Source organism: Hibiscus syriacus, unplaced genomic scaffold (genome assembly GCF_006381635.1).
Source record: "Hibiscus syriacus cultivar Baekdansim isolate YM2019G1 unplaced genomic scaffold, ASM638163v2 tig00112285_pilon, whole genome shotgun sequence".
NCBI lineage: Eukaryota > Viridiplantae > Streptophyta > Magnoliopsida > Malvales > Malvaceae > Hibiscus > Hibiscus syriacus.
Genome location: NW_024063293.1, coordinates 4,305,174 through 4,313,642, shown reverse-complemented (window position 1 = coordinate 4,313,642; position 8,469 = coordinate 4,305,174). Strand labels below are relative to the sequence as shown.

General features: G+C 38.6%; 1 non-coding gene across 1 annotated transcript; it reads left to right on the top strand.

Moving 5' to 3' along the window:
• On the top strand, window positions 1-73 carry TRNAV-UAC. The gene has a single exon. It is a non-coding gene; the product is annotated as a tRNA-Val (tRNA).
• Window positions 74-8,469: the final 8,396 nt, after the last annotated feature.

Here is an 8,469-nt window from a genome sequence, read left to right as displayed (position 1 = left end):
GTTGCTGTGGTGTAATGGTTATCACGTCAGTCTTACACACTGAAGGCTCCCAGTTCAATCCTGGGCAGCAATTTTTTTAATTTTGAAATTATTTTGCTTCCTACTAAGTTGGAAATTTACATTGAGCTCAATTTAATGAACGTGACATTAATCTTGGGGAATATTTGTTTCATCTTGCGTAGGAGAGATGACCTCGATTACCGTGGTCGACAGTTATTCGGGCAGATTAGTTGATACCATTGCGAAGACTAATATACGTTGATGTTTGATCTTTATCGGATCGTTTGATGTTAAAGATGTATTGGATAGATGCTCTCTCTTGTCAAATTGTTCCTTGAATGGTGAAAGGGCGAAACTACTGATTTTGTTGTTGAAGTGGTATCCATTTGTTAATAGTTTGAGTTGCGTGTCTCATGATGTTTTATTGATTTTGGTCGTGTCGGTAAGACGGTAACTCTTCTGTAATCACTTACTGTTGAGTATCGACAACAGTTTCAGTTGATGTTTTGCCTAAAGTCGGGATGTGGTGTCGATGTTTCTGCTCTTGAGGTTATTTCTGAGACGGGATAGATTGAATATCAGTTTTCAACATTGAATTCATTCTACAGAATGCACATTGTCTGTGGAATCCTGATTGCTTAAGGTTATTGCAGTTTCCAGATTAAATTTTGCAGACAGATACTGTTATGACCCAAGAGCAGTCCATGCCAACTCAGCACGCACATCAATCATTGCCAAGTCAGCAAATGGTGAGGAAGAATACACGTAAGAAAGGGCATTCCAAAATCGATTCGTTTGGTGGTTACATTAGCTGGCTATTAAAGGCAATAGAAGATAGAAGGAAAGGATGGAAAATATTGTTGAAATCTGTTATCCTCTTTCCTCTCTAATTCTCTCTCGTCTTCTCTGTGTTTCTTCTATCCTATCTCCCTTCTATCTTCTTCTTAGTTACTGTAATTTTCTTGTTATTCAGTGAAAATACAGGTTTATCATCTTCAATTCATATCAGTGTGTTCTTGAGTTCACAACATTGGTGCTTTCGTTGAGAGATTGAGCTATGATGAATGAAACAGAGGCCATTAAAAGTTTGCAGGAGACTGTCGCTCGCCACGAACAACTATTGGGTTCTCTTGAAGCTCATGCTGAGGAGCAGAAGCAAGTAAACGAAAAGACCCATCAAATTCTTCAGGATGTAATGCGTCAAATAACTGCAATCTCAATGCAGTTGGGGCTGACGTTCAATGAACACCCTGAAATCGATGGATCTGAGAAAGTTGAGGCTAAACAAAATGACTTAAGCATAAATGCTCACTACATGTTCGACGATTTGCCAACACCAAAGAAATCTGGCGTTGAAGACCAAACAAATCGAAACAGTGAGAAAATTGATTTTCCAAGTGATATAACGGGAATCATAGGTTCATCTAAACCTGTGGAAACAACAGAAATTCCGATTGAAGATCAGAATATTAAATTACAATAGCAGTTACCAAATGAGATGGGGAACCTACATGTGAGGAGCATCCAAAATCATGTCAATGGCAGTAAGTGTGGAAACCATCACTTTGAATTAAGTTTTCATATCGTTAGGTATCTAAGATTAAATTCTTGGATGTTGTGTGCATCGTATGTTCCTGACAATGGATAAATTACAGCTTATGGGAGTTGCATATAAGAGATTATCTGTTAGGAATTTCATGTTTCTAATTGTTCATATTTGGGAAAAGTTTAGAGGGATTCATTCATGGGTGTTTCCACATATGAAGGTGCTGGTTAAGTTTAATGATCCTTCCAAGTTTAGGCTTCTGCTAATGGAAAAGTATATGCCTCAAATCATTAGAATTTTTGAATTCATTGCCGTCATTTTCATTTCTCAGTGGTTCTTCTTTTGGAGGCTTCATATTGATGTTTATGGAGATGGTGATCAAATCCTTAGCGCTATAATTAATTTTGTTAAAGCTGATGGACTTGTTAAACTTGCAAAACATATCGAGACAGTTGTTGAAGATCCGCAATATATCAACTATTTGTTAGCTTGGAATGAAGTGAATGCTCAAAGTGATACGTTTATTGGTAAACATTTACCGGCAATTGTTTTTCGAAGCAGTGGGGGACAAGCTTTATCAGGATATTGTTATTATGCTAACCTACCAAAGGACTTCGACAACTTCGGATGGATTAAGTATTTGATTGAAATGCAAAACAGGTTAGCACCGAGCAAAGATGGTATTAATCATGAGGCAAGTGTAACAAGCGATTTGGTTTTTGACAAATTACAACCAAACCGGCAGCTACCACTTTGCTTTCAGAGCAATCCGCAGTTAAGTCGAATGTACTTTGGGTCATTCGGTGGTCTTGAATGGATTGAAAGTGTTGGATATAAACTGGATGTGCGCACAACTTCAAGAATTTCCCATGTTCGTATGTTTTCTCTTAAGAAATGTGTGCGATCTATGGGTACGCAAATCATACCACTATTGATGTCAGAAACAATTGATGATAAATACAAACTGTTTCATTTTCTAGCACCATGGGAATTAATGATAAATGGAGTTCTGGAGCCTGAAGTGTTAGTTCAATGGGATGATCTATGTAATGAGACAACTAATTGGATGACTATGGAGGAGTTTCGGAAAGCAAATTTTACTTGGGACCTTGTGGACAAGGTCCTATTCAGAGATGGGAGTAATGTTATGCATCAGAATTGGAGAAATCATGAGAATATTGATCCAAATTTTGGAGGAGATAGATTGTTGATACAACGAGATACATTGTGGCTAGGATTAGAGTCAAATTTAACTCGAGAACAACAAAGAATGAAAATGCAAGTTGACCATAAGCGTCGAGATAATACCCTGCAAGTTGGTAGTTGGATGTTTTTATGCTTGCAATCATATTGTCAGAGGTCACTTTGGTTTCACAAGCAGCACGATATTGGACCCAATTATTTCAGACTCTACGACATTCTTCAAAGGATGAGTATTGGGACGTATAAGCCGGAGCTACATGCATCTCCTCGACTACATCGAGTTGTTCATGCAGCCATGCTTAAGCCATGTCATGACATTCTTCTACAACTGATCACTCCACAACCACGGTTGGAAAATTCAGGCTCAACATCTGCTTCGAACCTTGAGGACAAGGTTCTTTTCCAAGATGAGGGTATTGTTATGACCCAAGAGCAGTCCATGCCAACTCAGCACGCACATCAATCATTGCCAAGTCAGCAAATGGTGAGGAAGAATACACGTAAGAAAGGGCATTCCAAAATCGATTCGTTTGGTGGTTACATTAGCTGGCTATTAAAGGCAATAGAAGATAGAAGGAAAGGATGGAAAATATTGTTGAAATCTGTTATCCTCTTTCCTCTCTAATTCTCTCTCGTCTTCTATGTGTTTCTTCTATCCTATCTCCCTTCTATCTTCTTCTTAGTTACTGTAATTTTCTTGTTATTCAGTGAAAATACAGGTTTATCATCTTTAATTCATATCAGTGTGTTCTTGAGTTCACAACAGATACATAATGTAAATTTCTGCTTCCATGGCTTAACACAGGACGGGAACAATATCTAGACTTGTAGATGTATGCATAAAAAATTCATTAACCACGAAACCATGTTTCTACTATATTTCCTTCAAACTAACACCAACAAAAAGCTACTATAAACATTGCATGTGTGACATTTTGCTTTTTGATTCTACTGCTTAACATATTTTATACAATAACATATTTAATTCGTTCGTATTTCTTTAGGTCATAAGTTTTATACCCACTAAGAAAATTTTCATTCATGTTGAATCAAAATAGAGTAAAAACTCTAATTGATTGAGAAGAAGAAAAACTCTCTTTAGAATAATCTCACAAAATTGCAAAAGGGAAGAACTCTTAAGAAAGTTTTTAAATATTTATAATTAAGCTTTGATTGCTGGATGATAAAACTCAAATACAATTAGGGTATTTATATGTTACAAGAAACAATCTAAACCACTCATTAAAATAAGCACTAAATAATCTAAACCATTGAAATTAAAACATGAGAAAAATACTTAATTTTCACCTAACCAAATTGATGTAAGCAATGACATCAAATTAATTTAGGTGTGAACTTATTTAGGCTAATATTGATTTTTCAACACTCCCCCTCAATGTTAGCCTCCATTCTTTGAATCACGCCATGCTGACGACGGAAATGTTCAAACTTTCCAACACTCAAGCTTTTTGTAAACAAGTCAGCAATTTGCTCATCTATCTTGATTTGCCTCATCTCAATCTCTTCTTGCAAAACTTTTTCCCTAACAAAGTGGTAATGTACTTCCACATGTTTAGTTCTTGCATGAAAAACAGGATTCTCCGCCAGCCGAATTGCCGATTGGTTGTCACAGTACAAAAGAATTGCATAATCTACTGGTTGATGTAGATTATTCATCAACTGTATCAACCATGAACTCTCTTGAGATGTCATTACTGTTGCTCGATACTCAGCTTCAGTGGTTGACAATGATATCGTTGGTTGTCTCTTGCTACACCAAGAAATTGTTCCGGAGCCAAGCTTAAACACATACCCAGTTGTTGATCTCCTGGTGTCATGATCTCCTGCATAATCAGTATCACAATAACCAACTAACTTGCAGTCTTCACCTTTCTTGTACAACAGACCATAGACAATTGTAGTCTTCACACATCTCAGTATTCGTCGAACTGCTTCCAAATGAGGCTTCTTTGGATTTTGCATATATCGACTCATCACACCAACTGCATAAGAAATGTCAGGTCGGGTCAAAGTTAAGTAGATCAGACTACATACCAATTGTCGATACATTGTTGCATCTTCCAAATCTTTTCCTTCATGTGCACACATTTTGACATTTGGTTCCATTGGCGTTGAAGTTAACTTGTATTCGAGCATTCCAAACCCATTTAACAAATTTTTAGCATATTTCCGTTGACACAGAAATATTTCTTCGTGTGTGCGATCAACCTCTAGACTAAGGAAGTGCTTAAGTTGTCCAAGTTCCTTCATCTGGAAACGAACTGATAAATTCTCCTTTGTCTGAAGAATTTCTGCCTCATCATCACCAGTTATGATTAAGTCATTCACGTACACTAGCACGATAGCTAGCTTACTTTCATTGACTTTGACAAACAAGCTAGAATCTGCAGGTGTTACTGAATAGCCATTTTTTGTTAGAAATTCAGAAATCTTACCATGTCATGCCCTGGGTGCTTGTTTCAATCCGTAGAGTACTTTTTGCAGCTTACACACATACTCAGGATGATCTTGACTCTGAAAACCCATTGGTTGGATCATGTATATCTCTCGATCTAGCTCTCCATTAAGAAAAGCATTCTTCACATCCATCTGCCACAAATTCCTGTCTTTGTTGGCTGCATGTGCAAGTAGGACTCGTATGGTTGTAAATTTTGCCATTGGACTAAATGTTTCATCATAGTCTAGTTCATACTGTTGATAGAAACCACGAGCTACCAATCGTTCCTTGTACCTCTCGATTGACCCATCTGGATGGCGCTTTTCTTGTAAACCTATTTACAAGATATGGGGTTCACATCTTTTATCTTTGACACAAGATCCCAAGTTTGATTTTGCTGAAGTGCATTTATCTCTTCTTTCATAGTTGTCATCCACTCAGAACTCTGCGATGCTTCTTCGAACGTCTCATGCTCTGTTACTTCTTCAATTATAACTACATTGGCATATTTAGGATTTGGCCTTCGTATTCTTGTTGACCTTCGGAGTTGAGATTGTGGAGTTGATTCTTCTGTTTCACTAGGCCCACATTCTTCATTTGGTTATTGATACACACCACTTTGCCAAGGATTCTGAGTCACTCTTTGTTCGACATCATCGCCATTTGGATCTTCTAATTCATCTGAACTTGTTTGGATTTGAACAACATGCTCCCTCATCTTTTTTAGTAGCTTGTCTCCAAATTCTTTCGAATCTGGCAACACCTCCTTTTCTGAGGACCACCAAGAAGATGCTTCATCAAATACCACATTTCGTGACGTGTAGCATCTTCTACTAATTAGATCACAACATTTCCACCCATTTCTCTGGCTGTCATATCCCACAAAGATACATCTAACAACTTTCTTGTCAAATTTACTCCGTAAATGATCAGGAACAAACACATAACATACACAGCCAAATACTCGAAAGTAGCTAACTGTAGGTTTTATGTTTCATAGTTTCTCAAAGGGTGAAACAAATCCTAACATTGGTTGAGGAAGTCTGTTGATCACAAAGGCTACAGTCCTCATTGCTTCAGCCCAAAACCTTCCAGGTACATTCTTTGCATGTAGCATACTTCGACAAATTTCTACAAGATGCCGGTTTTTTCTTTCTGCTACACCATTATGTTGTGGCGATTCTATTGTGGTGGGTTGGCACAAGTGTACTGATGACGTATTCGACATTCCCTTAGGTATTGAGAGAACTCGTTTGATCTATATTCTCCTCCGTTGTCTGTGCGCAAGCAACATATCTTCTTTCCCACTTCTCCTTCAGCTGAGTCTCTGAACTCTTTAAACTTTGAGAAAGTGTCAGATTTTTCTTTTATAAAGAAAACCCACACATACCTGGAGAAATCATCAATGAATGTTACCATGTACCGCATACCACTAATTGACTGTTGCTTAACCGGTCCGAACACATCAGAGTGAATCAACTTCAACCGTTCTTTTGCTTTAAACTTCGACTCGTCATATGTTAATTGGTGTGCTTTACCATACTGGCATCTCACACAGACCGTGTCTGTTCTCACGTCTAGTTGAGGAAGCCCCTTAAGCATCGACTTCTTCACCATCACACTTAGCTTGGAATAGCTAACGTGACCTAACCGCATGTGTCATAGATCTGATGTCTCATTTTTCCTTGTCCTGTCTAAATATGCATACTCTGCTGACATCACGTAAATTGACTCCAAACGTCGTCCCTCCATTGTTGGTGTTTATGAGATTTTGATGTCACGATAAACCTTCACGTCTTGGGGACCAAATAAGACATAATGGCCTGATGATGTTAGTTGAGCCACAAATAGCAAATTCTTCTTCATTCATGGGACATGGTAAACATCTTGGAGTTGCACCTGGTTAGTATTATATCGAGGCGTAACTATCGTCTTACCGATGTGAGTTATCGGTAACCTTGAGTTGCCAGCTGTCACCACCACACGACCTCCATTGTACTCAGACAGGTTTTACAACTTCTGTTTGTCACCCGTCATATGATTTGAGCAGCCAGAATCTACGATCCAATCATTCTTGTAGTCAATCCGTTCTGGTGTTGTTACCGTGAGAGCTAATTCTTCTTCCTCCGTAGCAAATAACGCTTCAACATCCCAACCATCTTCACTATTTTCCTTTGAACTAGAAGTAGGAGTATTACTTTCAACAGGCTTTTTCTTGGTCCAACAGTCTTTTGCCATGTGGCCCATCTTCCCACAATTGTAACACTTGCCATCGAACTTTCCACTATTACCACGATTCTTAGAAGCTTCCCCTGAATGAGGGGCTCCCTTTCCTTGGTAATTTTTCACCTTGTCACCATCCTTTTTAGATCCACTGCCAGTATACCGCTGAAAAGTGCCTCTGCTTTTGCTGGTGTAGAGTGCTTCCTCTTCACCCTTCAGCGAGACTCCTCCCATTTGCTTGGCCATGGCTTCTTGACCTGCAAGCAAATTTTTGAACTCAATAAGCGATGGTTGTGTCGGCCATCCCTGTACAGCGGCAACAAACCCTCGATATTCGGGTCTCAACCCATGGATAATTATTCTTTTTATCCTAGCTTCCCCAATAGCAGTTGTCGGATCTAATTCTGAAATTTCGCGGCATATCAACTTCACCTTATGAAAGTATTGGGCAACCATCATGTCGCGTTGCGCCATTGATAGAAGTTCATTCTCGAGAAGTTGCAATTTTGTATCGTTCCTCTTCGATAAGAGTATAACAAAAGTGTCTCATACTTCCTTTGGTGTTTTAGCATCCCGGATGTGCTCCAACATTTCTTCTTCAATTGTGGTCTTTAAAGCAAACATTGCTTTGCCTGCTTTAATTTTCCACTTTCGCAAGATGCCATTGGCATCTTCTGCCACCGGTTGTGTAACTTCACCACCACCGACAACCTCCCAAAGGTCTTGACCTTGTAAGTATGACTCCATACATGTTGCTCACGTGTTGTAGTTTTTGTTGTTGAGCTTCTTGATTCCTCCAACTACTTGAAGATCACCCATCTTAACGGCAAGGCTTTGACTACACCGAACAAGCTTGAGTAACAAACGTGCAGAGTACTAAATTACTCTAAACACAAAAAAGCTCCACAAGGTTTGTAATAACCCCGACAATAACTCAAGAAATATTTTCTGATGTGGAAGATCAGTTAAAAACTGCAGCTACAGAGCATACTCGGAATTTCAAGAGACCTTAAAAACGTGGCTCTGATACCAATTGTTG